The 27,627-nt window shown below is 36.1% G+C and overlaps 1 protein-coding gene across 4 annotated transcripts in view; it reads right to left on the reverse strand.

Annotated features, from left to right (window-relative positions):
- KCNQ5 (potassium voltage-gated channel subfamily Q member 5) overlaps positions 1-27,627 on the reverse strand; it is a 291,704-nt gene that overhangs the window by 124,317 nt on the left and 139,760 nt on the right. The window lies entirely within an intron of this gene.

Consider the following 27,627-nt stretch of genomic DNA (forward strand, 5'->3'; position numbering starts at 1 on the left):
TATGGTTAGGAAAGTTAAGCTGAATTAACTAAACATACATAAAAAAAAATGCATCAGTAAAAATGTATTAATCCCTGAGGTGCAGTCCCTCATTCACAAACAAAGCTGTCTTAATTCCTCACTGCTTTAACTCCCAAAAGCAGCAGCTAAACAAGGCTTCAGTGCACTTAAACTGATTCACTTTTACTTAACCTTTACTTAACACCCTCCTGTGACAAAGCAGTGCCAGCGAAAACTTCAGCATATACACTTTTAGGAGCAAAAACATCTTTACTCCTGGCAGAGTTTATTTCACTGCAGTAGACTAGTTTCAGAGCAGAACTCTTATTTTGCCATTGGAAGTCTCATCTCCATTCAGATGGATTGATGGTAAATTTTATTCAAATCATAGCTTCCCAATACCAGAAATCATATTTAAGATTCTTAAAGATAGTTGTGGCTAATCATGAGAATGTTTTAAACAATGTAGGTATATTATTTTCTTGCTTCACTCCATAAAGTATGAAAAAACATTTCTAAATTTAATCTTTTAAACATCAAGCTTGTCTGGTTTTGAAATTTATTTTCTTTTTATAAATACTTTAAAACAATTTGTTAGCTATTCAATTTTATTGCATTCTAGTGCTTATCATACTGTTTGACAATGCCTCTACTCAATGCTTTTGTGTAACAATTTAAACATTTCTCATTCTTATAAGTAGATACTTAGAGATTCCTGCTGTAGCTTAGTCTATCATTTAGCTTTTTAATACAACCAAACTATACTGGTTTTAGAACTTGGCATTTCAGGTAAAATTACAGCCCTTTGCTGCAGTATTTAGATTTCTCTCTACAATGTTTGCAACATTTTTTTTTTTTTTCCCTCTCTCTCTTTTTTTCCTATTCTCAATTTACTTCACTGTAAAATACTAGTAAAAGCTCAATCTTTTTGCTGATTTTTATCACAACCATTTCCATTGAATTATGCAGGATGCAGAAAACCAGAAACAGAATTGGGAACAGTAGAGCAAGTAAAACTAATAGCTGTGATGGCACAGCCCCAGAGCAGAAGGGGAAAGAAGTGGGGATGGAGTAGGCAGAGCTGGAGGCAAAGAAGACGAGGGAGGCAGAAGGAAGTCCAGCTTGTTCCTGGCCACAGGGTGACTGTTGCCAAGGCTGAAGTCTGAATGGCATATTTCGGAAATTCTGGCTTCCCTGTTTGAGCTGTGGTTGTTTTTCTGAACATCTTTGTTTTGCTGTTTATTTTGTGTCCTGCAGTGTCAACTGCCTGCCTGCCTCTCGCTGTGCCCCAGCCAGCTGTCCCATCCTCCCTCACATGCTCATTGCTTGCTATGGCAGGAGTCACAGACTGTGCAAGAGTCCCTAAGCCACATGTTTGCTGTGGCCTCTTTCTCTTTATTATTCCCTAGTAATCATCTCTTGATAGCTTGCTGTCTCTTTCCCCCTCTTCTCATTTACAAACACAAATACATTCACAGTAGTGTATCCACTGCCTTATTCACTCTAAAACTCACTGCTCCTTTGGTGCATAACCATTTCTAGCAATGGCAATTATCAAAAAGTTTGCTTGAAGGAGATGTGATAGCCCTGACAACACCAATAGCCCTGCCTGTCCCCGCTCAGCATCTCAGGGTTCCCCTTACCCTGGCTAGGCCCCAGCCCCTGTCTCAGAGTTGCTGCAGCAGAGCTGGCCTCTGGCTTTGTCCCCATCCCTGTGTGTCTCCTGGATGGACCCCTCTGACATACACTGCAGCTTGCCTCAAGACCTGCCTCTGGCCCTAGCTTATTTAGTTCCTGCAGGGACCGCACAAGTAGGCCTTGGTCCTTGACCAGCACCTGCCATGCTTGGGGCTGTCAATGACCCCATGGGTACCAGCTCGTCCCTGCCAGCTGTGTTCAACCCCAGAGGGAGGCACCCCATGTGGAGGGCATGTCCTTGAGCAGTCAGCCCTTGCTAGTCCCTGACAGGAGGCAGTTTGTTTTACAGTAATTTCTTTTTAAAATGCAATTTTTTACTTGTAAACTGTAACCATCTAAATGTTTCTTGGCCTCCTTATCCTATTTAGGGCTTCTCTCTAGCCTTGCTGTCTTCTAAATGTAACTTAAAGACATGTATGCACCTTGTCTGTGCTCCATTCTTTCCCATTTTGTGGCTTCCCCCAAGAAAGGCCAATACTCTGTTGCTTAAAGGTAACATCTATACAATCATAAAAATGAATGGGGAAGAAGAGAAGGAGGAAGATAAAGTAAGGAAGAACAACCAAAATATTTTAGTTTTTGCATTTCTGACTTAATGGCTTTGCATTCTGACTTTCTGCAGAATGCATTTCTAACTTTGCCTTTTTCTCTAAAAACAGACATTCCCCAGAGCCACACAGAGCACTAACCTTCTGCTTGATTAACTGATGTGGAGGTAGAGAGTCCTCTCAGTCAGGACTGGTCTCTCCTAAAGACAATCTAAGCAGCTGCCCATAGGCAAAGATCTGGAGATGTCCTACTTCCCTGAGGGGCCCAGCGTTGCTCCTGGAGGGTGCATTTCTTCTGATGTCGGAGCAAGCTCTGGCATCAAAACCTTACAGCCACACTTCCATTTTTGAAACCATGAGGCCAGCTATACACTGGTATAGATGTAACTTGGAAAGGACTTCTGGTTATTTCTTCGTCAGAAGTAAGACTACAGAGTAATTTGGGGTTCTGAATGTAACTCACACAGGGAATGGCTCTTCTAACATATGCTTTGGTTTAATTCACATTCAAAGCCTGCAAACATGTCTGTCTTAACATCAACAGAGGTTCTACAGCATGTGCATCAGGAGGTTAATCTAATATAGAAACTGCTCTGGAGAGCTCATAAAAATAAGCCTAGTATCCAGCTTGCCAGAGGATATGTCAGTATTTAGCAGAAGATAGGATTCTTAGAAAGGACCACAAGTGTATAAACAACTGGTGAAATCATGCCTTGCCTTTGAGTTTCTACAGGTACTCTTAGTAATATCAAATGTTTTACTTATGTGCATGCTTCAGCCCTTGAACAGGGAGAGTAACAGATAAAATATCCTTACAGGATAACAAAATGAATCCCAGGAGAACTCTGACTCCAGAAATATGAAATATAACTGAAGTATATAATGTAAGTAAAAATAAATGTAAGTAAAATCAATCAATATATTAATCCAATGGCTAAGGCAGAGATTTATCATGATTTTAATATGCAGCTCTGTTGCTTTTGAAAGTATTGTGATGACGGCCAGTTCATTTTCCTAGACACTGTTATATTTGGCTCTACAGTTTATTTTGAATGACCTTGAAACCTCAGCCTATTTTAAAATTAAGAACATCCATGACTTTCTTTTAAAGGGTTGCAAAGAGTGTCTTCTGACGCCTACTGTTTGCCTCTGTACTGCTGCCAAGTATGAAAACAAGTCTTTGAGCCACCTATATTCCCCTCTCAATGCTATGCTTGATTCAGAAACAGAACTCCTATACATTGCTTGCATGATGTAGACATGGTGGTAGCCTTTGAAAGCTTTTGAACTGGGCTGCAGTAGGAGCAGAGGCTGTACAATCACATTTCACAAAAATTACTCTAAAGAGACAGAACACTGTGGTATATTTGTGCATAAGAACATTGTATGAATGAATCAGAAAGTACTGTAAAGGAAAGCAGGAGGATCAGCCCCTGGAAAAGTGGATGTGCTTCTTCAGGAAGAGACTTTGCAATGTACAGAATTCTGGAAGAGTTAAAAATATTATAGTTGCTCTTCTCTTGCTATTTATATATAAAGAAGCTACTAAAATGTATCACTTGGCACAAATTTATTAACAAGTTCCTTGAAGAGATACTGGAATGTTTACTGGTCTGGAGGGACTGATATTTTTCCAGTTTGTTATTCCCTTTAAATTGTTTTATTTTCCATTGGCTACAAAATCCTTATGTTTTCACAGCTCTCAAAACAGTAAGGAACATTTTATCAAAGCAGCTGAAAATAAGCAACACTGAATACTTGATTTGCTTACTGTGTCTTTCCAAATCAACCAAAATCTAATTTTCATGACACTTTATACTATTATGAATGTTCTTTCAAGCAAAATTATTTTATAGGCATTGCACACTCTTCTTTTTCTCACTTTTCTGTACTTTCACAACAAAATTCCTTTTCAATTTCTTTGTGGGACAAACTCCCAAACCAACTGAGAAAACCTGGAAAGTACTGAAATGCTCTGATTCCTCCAGCACCCAAAATTTTGCACTGCCCTATTTTTCTCAATAATAAACAAAAACTTTATGTAAAATATTGTGAGGCAGTCTGTGCTAAGTGTCAGAAGATCAAAAGTTAGATCATCTAGTGACAAGTGTTGTCTACTTCCCCACATGAAAAGCTTGTCTGAATTATAGCTGTAGTTTCCTTTTAGAAAGCATGTGCCATGGCTTCATCTCTTTCACTCTTTGCTCTTCTCTCTGCAGGCACAAATTCTTTAGCATAAATCCTCACCTCAACAGCTACAGGCGTCTATATATGTACATATAGGTGTTCATCCCTCTTATTATATATACCCTGTGGCCAGAAGTTAACTTTTACATGGTGTACCTCCCACATTGCTCTAGTTGCTGCCTACCGTTAGATGGCAGTTTTATAAAAGAGCTATATTTCATTGTCAGAGAGTATGAGAGTATGAGTATTTTCTTAGGTGTGTTGGACCAAATGCTCAACTGATGAATTCAAAAGAGCCAAGTATATGATCTGAAGCTTTCCTATTATTATTATTATTATTTTGATAACAAAAATGCTAAGGTCAATAAGTTGGACCAGAATATATCCAACCCCCAACCCAGTACAAGGTGGTATGAATTGTCCAGCATGGTTATGGCAATGCCAGCACTTTCAGTATTTAGAAAATTCATACTTAGATAAATATCCCTTTAAAGTACCACATCTTAGCCAAACTTTTCTGATTTTTAAAGAAAGAATATTTCTGGATTATTTTGATACGGTTTTAGATCACTAAACAGAGGCACATGGATTCCTGAACATAAGTCAAAGGAGAGAGAAAGTTAGGAAATTGTGTCTCCCATAATTTTCTGAAGCTCAAAATGTCAAATCTGGATGAAATTTTGGATTCAATTAATTTTAGTTCAAGTTCTACTGAAACTTCTACAAATATCGCCAATCATTTGCTATTTTAGACAAAGCAGAATCCTTATTTAACTTCTAAGGAGAACTGATTTTTATGTGGAATATGTGAAACTGCAAGCACTATTTTCCACTACTGTTGCATACTGCATGCACATATCTTCTTGCTTGGTAGTCACAAGAAAGCTTCTGAATTTCTTGGAGACTTCCAATTCTGTACTTGAAGACTAAAATTAAAAAAACAAAACAAAACAAAACAAAAAAAAAAAAACACTTTAAAGATTGCCTATTACCTCTCAGGGAAGAATTCTCTAGGGCCAAGTTCATCACAGGTGTGACCACTCATTCCAGAATTTGTGGGAGTTATGTAAAGAATAAATCTGTCCCCTGGTAGCTTACAGATACATGAATGAAAGTTACTGCATGAGAAGAAAAATATATGGTATTATATTCTCCCTCTTTGGGTTTCAGCTAGTTTTCTTTCACGTTTATATATTTAGGAACTGCTGAAAAATCTCTTAATAGTTAAAGGGTAGATTCATTAAATTTCATATATATATGCTCAATTCTTGTGAAAATAACATTAATTAGCAGAGATATAATTGTTAAAGCTGATGTCCTGTCAGAAATACATGACTGCACAAGGAAGGTAATGACTTGTATTTTTCAGGTTAATTTAAATGTAATAAGCTGGTATTGCTACTCCCATTAAGACCTTTGAAATGTAATTAAATGCTCAAAAGACTACTAACATGATTAAACAACGAATAGGGAAGATTATTAGCTAAGCTTATTAAAGACATTTCACATTCTGTCCTTGTCAGTAATAAATCACACTGAATTTTTTTAAAGCATATCAGGGAGCAAGCAATTTTACCATTATCCTGTTCAGCAGATTAGTGCTAGAATATTTCCTTTTTTTTTTTTTTTTTTTTTAAATACACAATATGTGTTACAGATTTTGTTGTTGTGAGTTTGTTTATTTGCATACCAAGACTTTACTATATTGCTTTGCTAATGCAGTAGAGGGATCTCTCTTTAAAACACATACAATCTAACTAAACACTGCATGTGCTTATATCTAGAGTTTGGTCTGGTATACACAGAAGCAAACAGATTTTGTGGAATATATTTATATATAGATGTTAAAGCACATTGCATATGCATATTATGCATCATAATATGTAGTATGTGCATATAATATATTCATATGTAAACATGCCATTTATATTATACACGTATACATGTGTATTTTTTATATGAACAGTATATAAATCAGCACACAATACCTATTATATATATAGTGTGTACTAATATTTAGTGTTTTCGCCTTATATGGAACCACTTTTTAACAATTAAATCTATAGCCTTTACAGAGTGCTGTCTTCCAGGATACAAATTGCTGCAGCTACAGCTCAAATCACTTACCTAAGTTTCTATTTGGTTTTATCAAGATACACACATTTTTGAACACAAAGTATTGCAGATTTTAATCACTGTTTACCACACCAGTAAGTGTTGACTACAGATTTTACCTGCAAGTTATTTTTTTTTCTTCCAGATAACTGAAAAGTATGAACAGTACATCTGGTGTCTATTATACCACAACATGAAACACTTTCATTCAACTGTGAGTCTTATCTGACAACTTCCATTAGACTTTAACCAGATAAATTTCTTTATCATTCTCTTTCCAATAAAGCAGTCATGGCCACCCATTATTTTGCCTAAGACTGGAATAAAGACTAGTCACATTTGGGTCTTTCCACTTGCACTTTTCAAACAATGACACATCAGCCTCCTTTCAACTTAACCTGTTTCTAAGAGTTTATGAGAAATTATGAGTGGGACTGTAGAAATATAGGTCTGCCTTTTGAGGACTGGGTGCAAGTCAAGAGGGACAGTTAAGGGAATGGTATCCCTAACAGATATTTAAAATCTTTGATTTTCTGGAAAGCACTGTGTAACATACTTTCTCCCTTCCAAATACCTAACAAATATTTAATAAAGACATGTTTTTTTTTTTTTTTTTTTTTTTTTTTGGCATCATTGTTAATGAATTTCCATCAAATAATAGGCCTAAACTTCTGAAGAGAGTTAAAAAGAAGTGGTGTTTTAAGTACAATAAACAAAATTCCTAAAACACAGTTTCAGTTCATCCGAATAACTTTCTCAGATCTTTAACTTCTCTTATCAACAGTTCGTACTTCGTAACTCTACTAAATGAACAAACAAATGTAGAGTTATTTAGCAATCCATATAAATTGGATTTTCTTCTGGTATTTTTGAAGAGGGAGATATGGCAGTTTGAACTAACTAGTAAGATGGACCTAACCATGACTGATGGTATATTTGAGCTTTTGTAATATTTTATCTTCACTTTCAGATTAGCATACTGAAGCTACCCCCTACCTCACTTTCTAAATAAATGTCACGCTAACACACAAGCTAAGACTTTACATTGCCTATTTCTCTGCACTTGTGCAGAAAGATCCCATGGACCTCCATGAACTAGTGAGAACCATTCCACCACAATCTGCAAGTCCTGGGGCACAGATAGGCAAGCAGGTACTCACATGGATGAAACAGCACTAAATGGCTGTTCAGAGCAAAAACCTGAAGTAACCTTAAGTCAGGGTTATCTTGTGGCTCTTGGGCTTCCATGACACACAATGTTTCTCGCTTTAAAATCTTTGCAGCCCACCAGCTTTACTTAACTGATATTGTAGTGCTTGCTACTGCCACAGCCTTCGATACCTTCGAAGTGTACTAAGTACCTCTACCTGCAGTGCAATAAGCTAATGGCAAAGACTTTTAATTAAATGATTATTTTAAAGAATGTTCAGCTCTTCTTTAATAAAATCAAATTCTTCACAATTCTCCCAAGTTTTGTCCTTTGTTCTGTGCAGCCCTAATTTTACCAAAGGGAAATAATAATTCCTGTGTTAGTTGGATCTTACTGAGGAAAAAATAAAGCATCTTCTACTTCAGCACTCCATTGGTCAAAATGCTTATTTCAACAATGAAAAATGGTTATAAAATAATAATAATAAAAAATCTTACAACAGTTCCAAGGAATGGAACCTTACAACAGGTTTCCAAGGAATTAGTAACAGCAATCAATACAAAACCTGCCAAGGAAGGCTGGTAGCTGCAAGTATTTTGAAAGTGCAGGTGACAGACATTTGGGCTTCAGGTTATTTCTTAAAGTCAGACAAAATCAGCTGCTGTCATGCAAAGTGCATACATTTTGTTTTGTCTTCTAATGCTGTATTTAAACTGTGAAAAAGTAAATCATTTTTTATTAATTTTATAATTAATCATGCTTAATTTTTGGTCTATCATAGTTATATTTCCCATAGAAAATCTTTGTTTCATCTACTCTTGCCATTAATAACTCATTATGTTGAGGGAATGATATTCTAAAGGTATAACCTGTACTCACCTCACTATAAACCTTACAGATCATAACAGACTAAGGAGAGGATATACCAAAAATTCATGAATACACCTGAGATTATGCTCTTCTTCAGGCTATCATGGGAGATATGTAGGTGTCTTGCTTAATAACAATAATAAAGATTGTAGTGACATTCTTCGTGACTAAAATAAAGCAAATTTTGAAAAGTTACTTACTAGAAAACCTAGGAAACTTACCTATATATGTAGTGTCTGGAAAAAGAAATAAGATTAGTAAGAGAAAATTCTATTAGCTGTCAAACAGCCCTTAGGTGAGCCAGAGGGGAAAGACAATCCTACCTGTCTGTATTGTTCATCAAGTTTCTGGAGGGTAAATCTTCTGTTACTATATATGTATAGCTTCCATGGAAATAACTCGGATTCTTTCTTCAGCTGTGCAAGTTTAATGCAGAGAATTGCACGGATTCACTTAGAAAGTCCAGTTTGACTTAATAGCACAAGAGAAATTCCTGAGCCTGATGCTCTAAATCTATGAACAGTATTAGCTAGGCAAAAAAAGTTTTCCGAAAGTGCAACCCTCCGTTCCTACTAGTGAAGATAACAATCACAATTTAGAATATCCATGGACTAACAATGTCTTTAGAACTGGAAGAAAAAAATCTGTTAGTTATCATAAAAAAATAAAAATATAATAAATATATAAAAAGAATAGAATAAAAAAGATCTTTAGCTTCCTAGAATGTATCTTTTATTAGCACTCATTATTTGTTCTAGAGCAAAATTCTGTGGTAAATATTAGCATGTCCAAGAAAGATCGTCTGGTTTGACAAGAAAACAATGGATGTGGAAAAAAAAAAAAGTAGAAAAATGTGGGCATGAGGTACGGAGTTGAGCACTGAAATACTTTTTTTTTTTTTTTTTTTTTTTTTTTTTTTTCATACTGATGAAATTACCAATAAGAAACACAGGGCTCAAACTTTTAGCCTATTCAGAAGGAATATTGCTACATATCAGCATTAAACATTCCCAATTTGTGGGAGTTTGTCTGGCTGTGGGGTTAAATGGAATTCCTTTCAGCACATAAGAGCTAAAGACTTTGCATACAACTTTCTACACTTCTCTTGTGAGATTCAGAGCATACAAACACTCCATTATTCTAAGGTCATGTCAAGCTTATCTACTAGAAAATTCTTACTCCATTTTATACATATGGAACTGAATATCACAGTAACTAAAATTCAATATCTGTGTGCCCCAGAGTCAATGGCACTACAGTGGTTTAAACCCACTAACAAGCAAGCCCTGAGAGACGTGCTTGCAACAAGTAAAATCTGAACCTTGTCTCTTTAGGGTCTACTGGATACAGTTACATTTCCTCTACAGAAAACTTTTCTCTTCAATGAGAACTTTACGCAAGCTGAGGCAGATCTATTTGCCCAATCCCCATTGGAACTGAAAGTATATTTTGTCTCATAAGGTAGCACCTGCATTGCACAGTTTTTGATCAGATGTGCTTTGTGAATTCATTACTGCCATGTTTTTAAAGTGGAAGCGAGAATGAAAAAACAGATCCATTCCAATTCTGGGATATTTTTTCCCCTTAATAAACATGACAAATTTCAATCATTTCTAGTACTCACATAAATGTATTTAAATAACTCAATAATGAAAGCCAGGGCTTTGGACAGCAGCTGACCATTTGTCAATGATGCTTGGTATCAAGTGAATCCATAAACAGTTTTTTTTCCTTATTAAATGCTTTTAAATATAGCTCGTCATAGAAAAGCACAAATGATTCAAGGTCAAAACATCCTCCTCTGCCTATTGTTTCTGCTGATGGATTTGTGTCTCCCCCAAAAAACAAACATATTTCATTTATAGCCTAAGAATTATTTACACCAAGATAAAAATCCCACAAGGTTTTTATTGTACTTTAAAATTATTTTAAAAATTTGTCTCCTGTATTCTACTTGAAACACAATGTTCAGTAATATCCCATTTCAAGACGAATCACTTGCTTTAGACTGGAATCTCTTTTCATCACAAAAAAAACCCCTATAAAGTCATTGATGAACAACTGTTACATGCAGCTGGTATTAGGGAATTCCCTTCCTTTACATTACAGAGATCAGCCCCCACATTACTCTAGTATTCCTTCCTGCTCTATCTCTGCTGAGGTGACTCACCCACTGTCATGCAGCTTGGTTGGCTTTGGCTATCTAAGCTCTTCTCCAGCTTGTCATAGTTAGTCCCAGCCAGCTGACAGCCGCCTCTGGTGTTCCTTTTCCTTAGCCAGTTAATTTGGGCTAACCAGTGGCTTTATATCCTTTATCACATCCAATCCATTGTCAAAAAAAAATAAACAAACAAACAAAAAACAACCAACCAGCCACCACCACCACCACCACCACCAAAAACATTAAAAACCTTAAAAGATACAGGAGATGAAAGAGAGGAGAAAAATCACAGACAGAAGCATTTGGAGGCCTGAGAGAAGCTCTGATCTGATGCATCTTGTAAGACTCAAGTATAAACTGCATAAATCAGATGGACCTAGTGTATACCGTATATAAAGAACATGTACAAACCTACGTGTGAAGTTTGTAATTGTGATTTAAAAGAAAGCATTGTCAGATTTTCTTCAGTACTTTGCTACAGACCTATCTAGTAGCCATGGGCATATCAAATTTTTCTAATTCCGTGACTTCATCTATCAAGACAGAATAACAGTACACACAGAGGGAATGAAGTTAAACACACTCTGAAGCCCTTGAATAGAAGTTCAGCATTACTAGTCATAATATATATACAAAGTGAGACCTTCCCAAATTACTCAGTTCATAAATCTTAATTTTATTTAGTCAGCTCCAGACAGACTGCTCTTTCTGTCTCCTCTTCTCTCCTCTCTCTCTAAGGCATCAGATGAACAGTATCTGTGAATGCAGCTCATTTCAGCTACCACTACAGTAAATGTGTGCTGACAAATTCCAGCCATGACTAGAAAGCCCAGGTACCCAAGATATAGGGAGGTCTTGTGCACTCTATCCCAAAAGCTCTTCAGTAAATCTTTGTTGACATGACAACTTAAATGAATTCAAACTACTTCCTAGTGTCTGTCCCAGAAACATGCACAATCCACTTTAGATGCTGCTTTTCCTTCTCCTGTTTTCTAACTTATTTCTCTGATCTTGAACTGAATTGTATACCCCAGGTGTAGAAAATTTTATACCTAAGAAGTAGAAAAAGTTCTCTGAAGTAGTAGCAGTGATCCCTGGGGAGTCTGAACAATTTCTCATTTCAAATCAGGTTAGGTTTGAATGTAGCACAGACATTTCTCTCTGGTTTCATGTTTGCTTCTGGATTGTTTGTCCTGTTGTTCTAATATGGAAAAAGGTGTCAACCATAAACTTCACAAACTTTTTTAATACCATAAGCATGACACTGTTCAATTAAATGTTTTTGGCATCTGGAGCATGAAACTGTACAATTCTCATTCTGGAAATAAATGTGGACTATTACTCCAGTTCCCCATTTATGATCAGCAATATCCGCCCACAATAGGAACTAATGAACCCTATTTTGAAAGAGAAGTTACTACAAAAGAAAACCTGCACCTTTGTCACAGCAGTCCTTGTAAGACAGGTCTTTATTTCAAATTATTTCTCAACAGGAATATTCTTTCTGTGTATTCATATGCATCTGCAAGTCTGACCATTATTTTTCAGTATTGGTGCCTGGGAAAGGGACCTGGTGTGTATCAGGATGCACACACATAATCATGAAAATATTTATCTAAGTTCTCAATTACAAATTCTGCCCTCTCTTATATCATGAACTCCCACTAACTTTATTAGTAAGGGTTCAAAGATAATGAGATGTGATGGTTTTTGATGATAGAATCCAGCTTGACTTTAGGTTTGTAGGTCATGTGCATAGTGTTGGCAGTTAGCAGTAAACATTTCTTACTTGTAAAATGAAAAAAAATGTGATATGGAAGTCACTGAGTTATAATACAAACAGAATTCCAAAGGGCTATTTGCAGTCATTTTTCAGTCTGGAAATGCACATCAAGCCATTTCCTCCCCTCATCAGCAATTAGAAAGCCTAAAATTAAGTATAAGGTTCTCCTTTTTTGGTGTACTACTAGATACAAATGGAAAAGGTAAAGAAAGAGGAGTTTTATTTCATATGTTAGAAATGCCAGTGAATAGAAAAAAAAATGTCAGAAAGGAACAATAAGGAAACACATGTGATGTCCAGTTGTAGTGAGATGAATACTAAATGTACTGTATGCTAGCTTAAAGTGTACATATATGAACTTTCAGATACTCTCCTGAATCTATTTATGCTTTGATTTTAGGGATAATTCAGTTCTAAAGCCTACATCCACTATAACTATGTCACTTTCTAAAGCCTACATCCACTGTAACTATGTCATTTTCCTGCCTTGTTATGCTTCAAAATCAGAAGCCCAGTAACTGTAAATTGGCACTGCACTTCTATTTTTTGTTGTTGATTAATCACCACAAAACAGATTTCTGACAAAAAGCAGATTTAGCAGGCTGGCAGGGCACTTATTATATTTGTTCCTGTCTGTCTCTTCTCATTTAAAAAAAATGCTAACTACAGAAACATCTCTAAGGCTTCTGGGGAGCGTTTGCTTGTCTAAAATCAGCAAGTAGCCTGAGGATGTAATGCAGCATTACTATCTGTTAATGAAGACTACTCCTATTACTGTTGTTATTATCTACTAGGGGGACTGAGATGGTAGGAATTGTTTGTTTGTTGATGTTTAATTTTTCCCTATCTGAAAAATAACAGGGAGTACATGTGTATCTTATATCAGATAATCTATATGACAGAAAACAATCTTCACAGGAAATCCTGATAAATACAATGCAACTAATGGATAATAAAGATATGTTTCCATTTTTTACTAGATACTGTATTTTTTTAATTACTTGTTTGCTTCCAGAGAAAGTGTAATTAATTTTATAACCCAAATATGCTTTTATGTGACTCAAGAAGCTTTAAAATTTTCCATGTTCTTTATTTTTTTTCTTCTCTTTCAAATATATCTCCATTTGCAGTGCAGGTGTTCATGTTTCTGGGGTATATGGAGTGATTTTTTGCTCAAGACTCTTCAAACCCTTATCTGAACTTTGTTGATAATGTCTGATATCCTCAGATCTCATTTGGCAGACAAGCTAAAGAGAGGACAGCAGGGAAAGATGGAGCATCTGAAGACCTGTTCAGCCAGTCCCTGATACAGCTCCCTGACCTCTCAGCTCCTGCCTTTGTATCTTTGCTGCTATGCCAGCTCTCTGGGTCCCTTTCAAAAATATGTTTTTTCCCTTATCCTGTGCAATCATTTTTTTTAGAGCTTTGTCTAGAATGTAAACTTTTAGTGTGGAAGAGGGCATTTCTACATTTCCCCGCCCCCCCCCCCCCCCAAGTGTGAGTTCAATTGGAGCTCCTCACCTGCCTTTTTCTAATACAATTTAAGGGTAAACTTGCCATTTACATTTTTGTGCAATGAGGTAGCATGCAGAAAAATAAAAGTCGTGCCATATCTTGCTCAAAGGGACTTCACTCACAAAAGGTAGGTACCATTAAAGTTAAAGAGAGCAACTGCTTTTCTGGCCTGACAGAAAAAGCTAGATGAGTAGTTATGGACTTCAAAGTGGTTGGTGAAATTCTGGTTCTACTCAAGGCAAAGGCAAATCTCCAAGTAGAGTTCAGATTTCATCCTTTACGAAGCAGAAGTAGACCATATAAACAACTAGAGTTAACTCCTCTACAGCTTATCAGAAGTATTAATACCATCACCTTTCTGCAGATGAGGCTGCTAAACCTTCTTTCAGCAGTTCAGTTTTGCACATGTAAAGCCCTAGAGGCACAAATTCACACTGCCATCTCTTTGTGGCTGTAAAGCGTACTGTGTAAAGTATAGTTCTGTACCTTTGTGCTCATATAAAAGTCTATTATTCCCCAAAGATTTATTTATTTATTTATTAATAATTATGCCAGAAAACATTGCAATATTATATTCTGGTTTAAGCTTGAAAAGTGAAAAAACCCTTGCCTAGTTTTGCTTCAGCTCTAGTTTCTGTGACTTTCTAACCTGAAAACTTTACTGTATGTTGTGCAGGAAGTTGGGGAAAGGCACAGTTCCTCAAGATCCAGAAAGATCAATGAGAATCAGTTAAAACTAGTTGTATTCTGACAAACTTTAAGAAAGAAACAAAGAAACAAACAAAATAACAACATCCTAAAGTGTTAAACATCCTAAATTTCTTCTGTGAAAAGTCACACTAGATGCTGTCTAAAACCAGCTATAAATATAATGGATATATTGTGGCAGAAGTAATAATTGTTGCTTTGAACAGTATTTGTAAGCAAAGATCCCCAAAATGCTTGGAATGACAAATAGATTTAACAGTTAAAAAGAGTAATTACTTAGCAGTACTAAAGGATGGCTCAGACATCTAGTAGGACATCATCTTCCAGTGAGTCTTAGATTCAGTGTCTAATTTTGAAAATGGGAAATAGAACAGGTTCTGAGTCACTTAGACTTGTAAATCGTCTAAACTTACTCACACTTAAAGTTATTCCAGGAGAGAACAGGCTGAATGCCACACATCCAGCAGCAACACTTCATCAGCCTGTGAGCATTTTGTGAAGCTCTCTGTTAAATCAGATTTTCATGACCCACAGTGAAGGTTTAGCCGAAGTGAAACTTGCATTAAAAAACACAGGATTTGGAATGTTGTTTTTAAGTATTTTTATTTTTAAGTATTAATGATTTAAAGATCAAGGGCCAGACTGTGTCCCATGTTCTATGTGCAGAACTCCCACTGTTTTCAGTGGGAGTTTCACAAACATATCCGAGGCAGAATGTGACCTTGTTATGTACGCAGCCTCTTTGGATAATATTAACATTTCAAAATTGGTCATCAATTAGATTTACATCAAGGGTAGTTTTGATAAAATGGCTAATAAGGAACTAAACTTCGGGCTGACCTTCAGGGACAGCACCATCTTTTGTTGGCAAATTGCTAAATGAGTTGAGATTATAAATCCCAACAGACATATTTATTTTGCCATATAAAGTGCTAATACTCTGGTGACTATGAAATCCATATGTTGATTCTATGAAGAAGGAATAAACAAATTGGAAAAGGGGTTTTCTGTAGATTAAAAAAGACAAACAAACACTGGTATCAAGAACTCATCTGAGAATACCACAATTAATCAATGTACGTTATAATGAATGTGTTTACCTGCTTTTGCTTGAAGATTGGAAAGAAATAGTTCTGACTGGATAGAAAATTAAAAAAAAAAAAAAAAAGAGTAAAAAAGATATTTCTTCCGTAATTTTAGGCACAACTCCCAATTCAAAAATAACTCAAATTTTAAGTAGAATGGAATCCCAAATTAAAAGCACACTGTGAATTTCACTCCTACAATAACACATTTATACTCAGCAAGCAGACTGTATTTAATTAATCTCTATCCGTAGGTTGACCAGATTTTATCTTTGTTGTGTTAGCATTTCAACTAATGATCTTGTAATAATATTGTTAAATAACACTCAGAAAGGTGATAGATGACATTTGTTCAAAGGAAAACTTTAAAAATTACCAGAAAACACCCAGTTTTAAAGATTAGAAAGCCAAAGATGTGTAACTGTACACTTGTAAAACTAAAATCCTTATGATAAACAGGCTTATGGTAGTCATTATTTATCTTAATAGACCTTGCTTTCTATAATAATTATTTAACATAAACAGTTATTATAATTTGCATGGATACTAATGCAGTGCTCAATGAGAGTACATGAGTCCCTATATAGCCGATGGCTTGAATACAATTCTCTTGTCATTTATGCTTACTACGTCCTCTCTTGTGAGAAATGATATGACTGTGTCAGCTGAAGGTAGGATTAAGTGAAATGTAAATGGTTTTTTACAACAAGTTGCACAGCCTTGGGCATTCAGGACGTGTTAAGAGTCAAGGTGTATGGAAAATGATATTTTTGATCAATGGCATAGTTAGGACATATTAACTAATCTCTGAAATTCATTTTTTTTGTGTCTACTCACTGTCATTCCTCTGGTTTTAGTCATATGGCATTGGCGTCTGCAACAGCTGAGAACTGGCTTAGGGGCACAGCTGAGCCTGCCCAGTGCTGTAGTCTTAAAACAGAGTCAAAATTAGTTTTAACATGTCTGACATCAGATGTATTCCTCAGGAATACTCATAATTAGGGAAGAAAATACTGCTGAGAAAAGATGAAGACAATCCACAGGTCAAAGTAAAAGCTAACTACTACCTGACTCAGTTTTAACAAGAATATTCCCAATTTCCAGGCAGTCCTTTACTGTCCATTACAGATTTTTCACTTTTTTTCAGAAGCAATAACACAGTCAAAGTAAGAAGAAGATGATCCAGTAGATGTTAAAATGCCAAGCCATATAATCCCAAATTGCACAGCTCATCTTTTCAGCACAGCTTTATGCTTATTTAGGTTTATTTAAATTAAAGTCAAAATAAATGTAGAATGTGCTGAACTGGCATTAATTTCACTGCATTAATCACACTATAAAATAGAAATAAATGATTTATTTAGAAGGTAAGGTACAAATTTCATTACATTTCTCATAGAAATACATATGAATAAAATTAGCAATATATTTTAATTTTATTATTATTATTTTTTAAAAAGTAAAAATTTTATACTGGGCTTTTCCATTAGGAAGACTCAGATCATTTAATGGACAGTCAGTATAATACAGATTGTCATTTTACTTAAGGTAAGAACTGGCACCAGGGGAAAAAAAGGGATTTTTGAAAACCATTCAGCAGACCAATGGCAGAGCTACCATCATGAGAAAGGAGGAGGCCTGAGTTAAAAACTGTATTTCAACAAGCTTCAGAATTTACAGTTCTTTGTGAAATTCAGCTTTGCTGTCACATGTGCTTACCCCTTTCCATTATGACTGACTATGCCTTCAAGCCAGACCCGAGCACCTCTGCTAATGGTCTGAATATATTCATGCACATATCCAAAAGCAAGTGATAAAGCACAAGGAAGTTAATGCTGCTGCCTACTCCAGCAACTAGAATCCAATTTCCCTAGCAGCTCCCAGCGTTACCAAGTGACTTCCCAGCTCCAGAGACATCTTCACAAGTGGAAAATTTCTCACTGTAAGACATGATAGTGGAAAATATTCTTGGAGCATACTGAAAACTATAATCCAACAGATGCATCGAATCAATTTATAAATGTTTCCCAAGATCTCATCTAAGACCTCCCTGGGTTAATAGGCTTACAAATTCCTAGGATGCTTAGGCATGAGAAGGCCATGACTGCGACAGCTTCATAACCACTGCACATCCCCGGTCTACAAGAATATTTTGCAGATATGACAGGAACAGCCTGGACTTTTAAAATAAGGGATTTGCACTGAGATACTACATGGTCCATCTACAGAGGATAAAATTAACTTAGTAATATCAAACCACATAAATCACAGAGAAGACCAACTGCCCCCATCCACTTTTGGAAGATAAAGCAGTTTACAAAACACAGAAGAAATCCCCTGCAGCCAGGATGTCAAACAAGAGAAGAAAAGTGCTTGAAATACGTATCTCAGGTCAAACAACTAATACATGATCTGATATTTTTTGCTTTTGCAAGTGGTTCTAGATTTATAGAAGCAGATTCTCATCTGAAGTAAATCAACATCCTTCATCAAATTAATTAGCAGTGTTTTCCTGATTCTTGTTAGATGCAGATTTGGCTGCTGGAATGCCTGTGGTCAGAAAGTCCTGGCGAAATTTCAGGAGGACCCAAGAATTTGTTCAGAGATTTTCTGTTCCCAGCAGCCTCCCTAGGAGCAGGCAGACACCACTGCTCCAGAAAGAGCAGATGTCCTCAGAAAAGGTATTCACATTTAATGCTTATGGAAGGAAGATAGATTCTAAGAGCCACTGTGCAGATCTTTGGCATGTGGAGTAGGTGAAATTAAGTATTAATTGGCCAAATTAGTTCAGAGTTTTAGGGTTTTATGCTGGCTGGCAAAAACAGCCAGCTAAGTTTAAATGAAGACTTTCAAATTTGGCTTATCAGCAATGGCAATAACTAGTAGTACTATGTTTAGTTTTCTTTGATCCATAGAAGTTGAATACAACTTTAAAGCTTTACATGAAACTAAAATCTATGTGGATAGCTTCTCTAGGTGCTGAAAAACAGTCCTTGCTTAATAGTACACTGCAACATGTCAGAGCAAGGACTTCTGTGGAAAGTTAAAGAAAAGCTTCAGATACATGTTTTTGAGTTTTATCTGATTTTGGATTCAGTAGGCACAGCTGTTAATGTCTCCAAACTCTAAAGCAAACAAGGAAACCAAAGCTAAAACAGGGCTCAGGGTCAAAAGCAATAGGGCTTCTTTAGCAGAGGTAGGCAATGTCAAGCAGAAGCAGTGAAAGTGCACATGTATGTCTTTGTGCTCAACAAACACAAATAACAGGTGAGTTAGGAAAGTGCAAAGCTTGACTGAAGCTGGACCTGAGATTTCTGAGCCTTTAGCCTTGAGACAAATGGTTTGTTAGATACCATCATGGTTTCAAAATATTTGTAAAAGATTATGGGATCATTGACAGTTTATAGAAGGATCTTTAAGAGGCTTTCTGTCCTTTCCTAGAGCTTATCTTTTCAGTTGTATAGCTTTTTTTTTTTTTTTTTATGCATGCAGCCAAGCTCTTCCAGCTCTCCAAGTATCTGAGCATGCAGGTTTATTTGCAGTTTACAGAAATAAGAAGAAAATAAGTGACTTTGAACCTGGTCCTCCATCATTTAACTCTCTAATAGGTTAATCCTGAGAGCAAATTAATTCAGAGAACAATGTAATTTCTCTTGGTTCACTAACCATGAAATGCCCACCCTGTCAGGACTAAGACTGGTATTTCTCTTGTTTTGCAGCACATCTGAACCAGGCATGCCATTGCTGCCTCAAGCTGTCTGCCCCAGCATCTCAGATCTGTGCCTGTTCTGTTTTTTCATAAAGGACATTTGGAGCTGAGACTCAAACACCTTCAGATTTGTGTTATTTACCTTTGGAAGGTGTCCTGCATTAAGTCCTGTGATGGTACTCCTACAGCAAAAGATGTGCTGTTGACCATGGGCAGCAGTGTTCAGAACTGGATCCGAAAGCCACAAGTCAGTCCCTTTGATCTCAACACCTCAGTGATTGCCTCAGTCAGGAGGTGGTGGAACCTTTTCCTTCTGAGCAACAACAACATTGTCTTGTTTTTACCAAGAGCAGCAGCCGCTGCTGGAGAAACAGCTTTCCCAGCAGTCAGCAAGCTGTCATCTGCGACTGTCATCAGGGATACGGGGCTGAGGCACAAGAGATGAGTCAAAGGCAGATGCTCCAATAAAAGTTTTCAAGAAACATATTTCTGAGAGCAGTTACAACAACAACAACAAAAAATAACCAAAATGTTGAAAGGCTGTCAGGTGGCTTGGTTTCTCTCTCTCCTGAATGATGGAATAAGACTGTGGTGCACTGTTTAAGCTCAAACCTTCCCTGCATCCTTCCATTTTTAAAGAAGGTTGAATAAATTCAGGTGGCATGGGCCAAACTTCCCTTCTGCTTTAATTTAACACAACTTTCAAGGGAAAGAAATCGCCACTTCCGTGAAAAAAACTTTTGCTCTTGCTCTGAACAAAGTGGCTCTTTTGCTTTACAAGCCAAATCTTTTATCTACAGTTAAATTAATACAACCTGTATGCAACACCCTAGCAGCTATTACTTTTTTGAATAGTCCCCTGTGTATCTTTCAAGAATTATACCATTAAAAAATCTTGGTTTTCTAGAAATAAGGTATGTTGGCGTGGAATATATTATGATAGTCTAGCTAACAGGCATTTGGATACAGCTCAGCACAGGTACACACACTGGTAAAATTTTGGTAGTATACACATCCTGGCCCAGCTTTGGCCCGTCTCCATCTCTGGGGGCAAAGTGCTGGGCAGGGGCTGCCCAGTGTCCCTGGCTGCCCTGCTCTTGGCTGGGGTGGTGGGACAGGCCCTGGCACCAGGCCCTGATCTGAGGGACACCACGGGGAGCCGCCACTGCTTCTTCCCCAGCCCCAGTTTGCTGCTGGCCTGTGCTGTTCTCGTGGTTGCAAAAAGAAACCACCCCATGTTTTGTTGAGTATTCTTGAAGTCTGAAACTTTCAGGCTTGTTTCAGACAGAAGGCCAAAAGAAATCTCCAGTATGCACCTGAAGCAAGAGGCAGTGCTGCTCTTGGTAACCCAGAACAATGCTTTGGCAAACTACATTTTAAAGTGCAATAAAGTCAATCACTTTCTTGTTTTTGTATTTTCTACAAATGTAGAAACTTAGGGCATGTGCAATGAAAATGTATAAGTGACAAACATGCAAAGCATACATTTAAAATCCTATGTATTTTCTCTAGCCTATTCCTGTGGGAATGGATTTCAGTTCATAGAATAGTAAGGACATATTTTTAAAGAGAATTTTAATCTATAATTTCTCTGATTTATAGTAACTATAAACAAATATAGTCTATTTTATTGTACTTTATTTCCACTGTTATAGATCTAATTTGACAAGTTTCAGTTGTTATCATTCTTTTTTAAGATAGATACATAATGCAAAATGGAGCTGTTTTTTTTTTTTTTTTTCCTAACTGTCTAATTTAGCTGCTGTTAACATTCTGGGTCTGTTTCTTTAAGAAAATAAAGTGCTGCTTACAACAATCACACCAAGGTAAAAGGCAGTTTGACTGTTTTCTAATATTGTATTTTTCATAAATCATGCTTTTCTCTTGCCGCACAAAGCAATTAATATTTTTAGCATGCTGGCCTGCATTGAAGCACTGTGTCTGCCTCACTCACCAAAACCTGTGGTCTCCATGGTATACACTGAAAGGCAGTGCAACACCCGAATTAGAAAGTAAATGGACTGAAGGATGGACAGAAACCATATAATTTAAAAATTATTGGGGAATGATTAGGAAGTTTTATTACAGAGCAATATAAATATGTTTTATTTTGTCATCAGACTGTAACAGGGCTTGCAGGCCATGGCCAGTGTGTGCCCTTGGCAGACTGCAAACACTCAGTTATAGCTTCCTATTTGCTTTCATTCTTCGCTTCCAGCTTTGTATTTTTGTTCATTCATTTATTTATTTATTTTCCCCAAGTTCTTCAGCTTTTATCTGAGGAAATGGGGAGAAAAGAACCAGTCACACTTGTTCCCTGCCATTCACTTGGAAAAAAACACTTTTTCATTTTCTATGTGCTTTGGTATTTGGAAACCCAAGTGTCATTATGGGATCTTGAAAATATAGCAGCCATTTTCATCTTCCCGCCATTTTCATCTTTCCTCCTCCATGGGGTATCCTGACACCACATATACAAGAAGCTGATCTACAGTAAACTCCGCTCAAGTAGCTGTGTTGTGCCAATCAGAAACAAATATTTTAAAAATAGAAAGCTACTTCAGGTTCTAGTTTAAAATTCCTAAGTTCCTAATAATTTAAGCTTTTAAAGAGGAAAAGTACTCATGCAACAGTATAATCACCATAACATGGTGAGTGTTATATTGGTTACAAACTGTATGTTTATGAAAGTATATATTCTTCTTGTAATAAATAAATCCATTAGAATATTATTACCTCTTGAGGAAGAAAATATGGATAATGGCTTCTTAGGATGTCCATTAATTTGTCTAAATTTTGATATAAATTTATTCACAATTCTATGAATTTCCATTTTGGTTTAGGTGCGTCAACAATATCACAGTGCATATATCTTTCATATATCTTTTTCTTTCTTTCTTTCTTTTTTTTTTTTTTTTTTTATTCCTCTAAGTTATAACAAGTACCTACAGTGTAAGAAAAAATGTTATTCATTTTGCATCTTCCACCTTCTGAAGGCATACTTCTGAACAATAGTTACAGTAGTTTACGCTGGAAATCTTGTATATCTAGGTGACAGAAAAAGGCCTGTAAATGGGCTATACCCACACAAGATGACAGCTCACAGAAAAAAAGATACTCGGTTTCAGAAGCACTTTTTGAAGAATTAAGTTACAATATAAGATTCTGTTGATCAGATAGTTCTCTTTTCTTTCTGAAGAAGACAAAAGATTTCTGTGTAACGTATTTTGTGAAGAAGGATAATGTAGCCAGAGAATGAAAGTAGATTGTAATCCTTTGCTGTGGCTTTGCTTGTTTCTGCAGCCTAACATGCTTCATATTCTTAAAAGAATTGATTTTGGCTCTACAGTTCAGTGGGGAATTATGTCATCTGCATTTCTGCTTACTATCACACACAGCTGATACTATATTTCACCATCTTACCAGACCACCAAGATCAGTTTTGCTGACATCAATTACGGATGTAGAGAAGCATTTATCATTAAAAAAAAAAAAAAAAAAAAAAAAAAAAAGCCTTTGCTAAATGAACAGTCTGGGGTCTGATCCAACTTTTGGCTTCAGCTCCAGGATGTACCTTTTCATGCATAAAAGTTCTTCTCAGATTAATTTCTGTTATAAGGCCCAAATATTAGAAGTGTAATCCTGCTTTCCATGAACATGAAAACTAGACAGAGCTCTTTCCAGCAGACTTCCAGATATTACCTTAATATTTACGTATACATATTAATGTATATACATATATGTAGACACATACATATTCATGCTAAACAAAGTGTATATATTTAATTAGAAAACAGGCTTTTACTTTAGGAGGTCTCTGATTTTTAGGTATACATTTTCCCAAATATTTTTAAAACTATTGCTTTAATTGAATTTTATAGAGAAACAAAATTAAATGAAGAGCAGACTGGTCTTCCATAAGAAAAGTGCTCCACTAAAAATCTTGAGAAGTGTATGATGTTGCTGAACCCAGAAAATGCTTTTTTAAAGCAGGATATGCTCCTCTGCTTATCTCCTGTTGCTAAATCCAGCCACAGTTGGATGCAGTTTACCTACAAAGCAGATGCTAGCCTGGAGAATCCTGTTCAAGACAGAGTAGCACTGTACAGGCCAAGCTTCTAAACTGATGCATATGTTATTCTTACTTCTATTCCCTAAACTTTTTTACACAAATGGTCAAGGCTACAGTCTGAGCTTCTCATATGTTTCACAGCACTATCATTTCAAAGTTATGAAATCTAACGTGTGATAACAGAATAAAAGAGATGTACAAGAAGTACAGATTGTGACACAGAGAAAACAGCAACAGCTGCAGCACAGGCTTCCTTGCCAAACTTTATATGCCAAACTTTATATGTCAAAAAAACTTTAATTTTACAAAAAGGCTGAACATTAACATGGAACTTTACATAATGCAGCTACCCAGTAATATAGATTAAATAGGTAGAATATGACATAAAACAAATTTAAAAGTATATTGACAAATAATATACTTTCATTGAGAATTATCAGAAATGGTATTTCTTCATTATTTAAAGTCTTTTTTCTTTTCTTAGAGACAACTACTGGTTTTATGCATATTAAGAACACAGACAGTGTCACTTGTCAAATAATTATTTTGTCCTATGTGTCACAGTGATAAAGGAACTGCATCTGTTGATGGACTATTTTTATTGACTCAGATTTACTTAACTTTAAAGTAAGACAAAACAACAAAAATAAGAAATCCAACTAAGTTAAGTTAACTGAAAAAATACTCTCCTATTATAGCTGCTTTTCCCCTCCTTGGAGGACCAGAGTTCACAGCTTGGAACTGATGGAAACATTCTAACTGCATTGAACTAATACAGCTATAAGCCCATGTCTGTTCACCAAGGAAATCTGCTGCACTAGGCAACTACAGAAAGCAAGGCCAGCACTCTTGAAATAAGGCATGATTACAGGTTGCAATCGTGGCTGCTAAGAGACAGACACTAGCAAAATAAATATAAGAAGGAAAAAAAAAAACAGAAGTGGATATAACATTTACTCCTGGGTACCAATTTCTGTTCAGTGAGAAAATCCAGAGCACCTTTCAGATTACAGTAGATGTCATAGGATCTTTAAGAGTTCCAGGAAAACTTCTGCCAGTATGGACATTGGAAAGAAATGAATCCCAAATTAATTCATTATCTGACTAGATCTAAACAGCCTGTTTCAAATAAAATGTAGATACCTTGTTCAGAATTGCTTGATCTTGCACTCTATGGGTAGATCTGCACTTGGCCATGTGTTTGCAGACTTGTCTGGAAGGGGATATTCACATATAGAAAGATGTACAGATTTATTGGCAAATTCAGCACTGGGCACATCTGAAGGAAGTGACATACCAGGAATCCCTTTAAACATTTTTTCGCCTCTTCCAAAGAAGCTGGGTAATAAAGGTTTAAGTGCTAAGAAAGTGCTCCTACAGCCTTTGTAGAGAAAATCTTTTCTGTCCTTGTTCTTGATGAGTATAGGTGTGAGAAAAACAGAATATTATGAGTTATAGTATAGCTATAGTAATACAATATTGTAGTTAATTTAGGCAATAGAAAACAGCCTAAATTTCTCCCACATTATATCTTACCTACTGTACTAAGTTTATTATTCACACACACAGCCATTCTCTGTATGGGATCTTTTGCTTCTTGAAATCAAATGCCACAGTTTTCTGACTCATGCTCTGTCCAAATAAAATTTTTCAGATTTGTTCTGTTTCAAACTCTGGATGGCTAAGTAGTAACACAAAGGTTAAATTCATAACAATCTTGATACAGAAATGTGGTTTATTTAAAATGTAAACACATTAAGATCCATTATCTTAAGATATATGGCTAATTTGTGTACTACATACTCTAGAATTATGGTTTAAAAGGCTCATTCTAGCAGATAATCTACAGCATACTTTATTCTCCATAATGGTACCCTTGGGAATTTTACATTCCATTCGGTTTTCTATTTTATGCTCATGATTTAAGTACTCATGCTAATAATGCTAGTACTTCAGTGGTCTGCAGTAATACACACTTGACAGAGCAAAAATAACTATTTGCTTTCAGTGTTTCAGATTCAGCTAGGCATTAACATTTCTGTTACTTCATTATTGAGAACTCCATGCAGTTTCACCATAGGATTAAGATGCCTGAGTGGAATACTGATGGAATTTAAGCTTTTAGTTCCAAAAGAAGCCCCCCAAGCCTTCATCAAATTAGTGTGTAGTTTTCTACTTTTGAATATTTTATTTACATCAGAACTGCTTTGTCTGAACGAATTGTATGAAATCCTGCCTGATTCCGATCTGTCCCTTTGTGTAAGCGGGGTATGTGTCACTAGTATGAGGGCATCCCTGGATTAGGGAAAGATGTGTATCACTTGCTCCACACACCATATAAGCAAGGAATTTACCCAACTAAAAGTTGCTCTTACATTCTGGGAATGCTAGTCACCCAACTTCCCTCCCTTTTGAGGTACCAGTCCTTTACAACATAGTATTTCCCTGTTTTCCCACAGTATTACAACAAAGTCAAAATGAAATAAACATATTCAGTTAAAATCAAATTTTAAACAAAGATGTGTTTGCCACAGGAGCTGCCAAATATCATGTCCGTACTAGTTTAAAACTTTGGAAAATGCCATGGAACTTCATTGCAAACATTATTTTATTCAAACAGCCTTCTTGTCTGGCATGGCAATGTCTGTGTACAGATCCTGATTCCCTAGACTGTGTAATAAAGCAAAATAATTTAATTAACAATAATTTAATTCATAATAATTTAATTAATGGTTTATAATAATTTATTAATAAATTAAATAGCAAAATAATTTAATTATTTGATTTTTAGGATATGGTTTTTTATGATCTCAAAAATATAGAGCTTCTTGATATAAACACTAAATACATGTAACATCTGGAAGACTGCAGTGCCATGATAAGCAGATTTTGACTGCAAAATTGGCTTAAGAAGTTTGTTCTTTCTCTTTACATCCCTTCGGTTCATTCATGGCTGTATAATAGAAGAGGTCACACATTCTGGTTCATATACAGGAAACTGAGCAGTTGAGAGTATGGAGATGGTGGCAAGAATGTTCTAGAATGTTTTTTTGGCCAAAATATGTCTCATTCCCTTCATATGTTTTAATATGAAAACTTAGTGACACTACAGATGTGCTTTGAGTAATGTGTGTGTCACTGACCATTGCCAGTAGGAACTTGGTTTCAAAAATCCAGTGGGAGTGAAAGGAAACAACAGCAGGGATTTTTTGTTAAAGTTTGCACATTTTCCTTCATTGCCATGCAGCCTATGTAGGAAAATTACTTTAAAAGCAGTACTGCTCTGAAGCCTGTAGAATATTAAAAAAATAATAATAAATTAATTTACCTTAATAACAACAACAGCAAAATTAGATAGGAACAGAAATCTAACTGTGAAAGGCAAAATTCAGTTCCTTTTCTGGCTGACTTCACAAAATGCACTAGTACCAATCTGAAATCAATGAAATGTGTGTCAGTTCAGGCACAAGCACACTTGCCTTGCAAAAACCACCTAGCAAAAGAGGTTAATCACCCTTACAACAATGCACAGAATAAGTAGCAACTATACTTAGGTAACTATACCTAGCATTGGGCTTATCCTTTATTGTGTGAGCAATTTTTAGTTATTCAGTGTTCTTGACCATTTCCAACTGCTATTGTTACATCCCATGAGACAGCTTGAAAATGCAATGGCCACTTATTTATTTTTAAATACAAAAATAGATTTCAGATTACTGGTTCTGTAAGGATTTTTATCATTATTTTTAGTTTTATATTTTCAGGGCCAATTCACATGTCCAAGTGCTCAAAGCAGAGTCCTGCCAGGTCGTACTTCCTCCACAGTGCAGTGGGAGAAAAGTTTCTTCAGATTTAATAAGATCAAACAGGTTTATTTTCAGAGCTGCCCAAAGTATAATTTCTGATAATAGCAATATATACTTACGTGATGGCTGATGTCACAACCGATTTTTAGTTGCTTTGACAGTTGCGTTTGTAGTATGGGATGCCTCTGAAGACAGTGCAAACATTTGTCACTAACTTCAG

The sequence above is a fragment of the Oxyura jamaicensis genome, chromosome 3, assembly GCF_011077185.1.
Source record: "Oxyura jamaicensis isolate SHBP4307 breed ruddy duck chromosome 3, BPBGC_Ojam_1.0, whole genome shotgun sequence".
In the NCBI taxonomy this organism is placed as follows: domain Eukaryota; kingdom Metazoa; phylum Chordata; class Aves; order Anseriformes; family Anatidae; genus Oxyura; species Oxyura jamaicensis.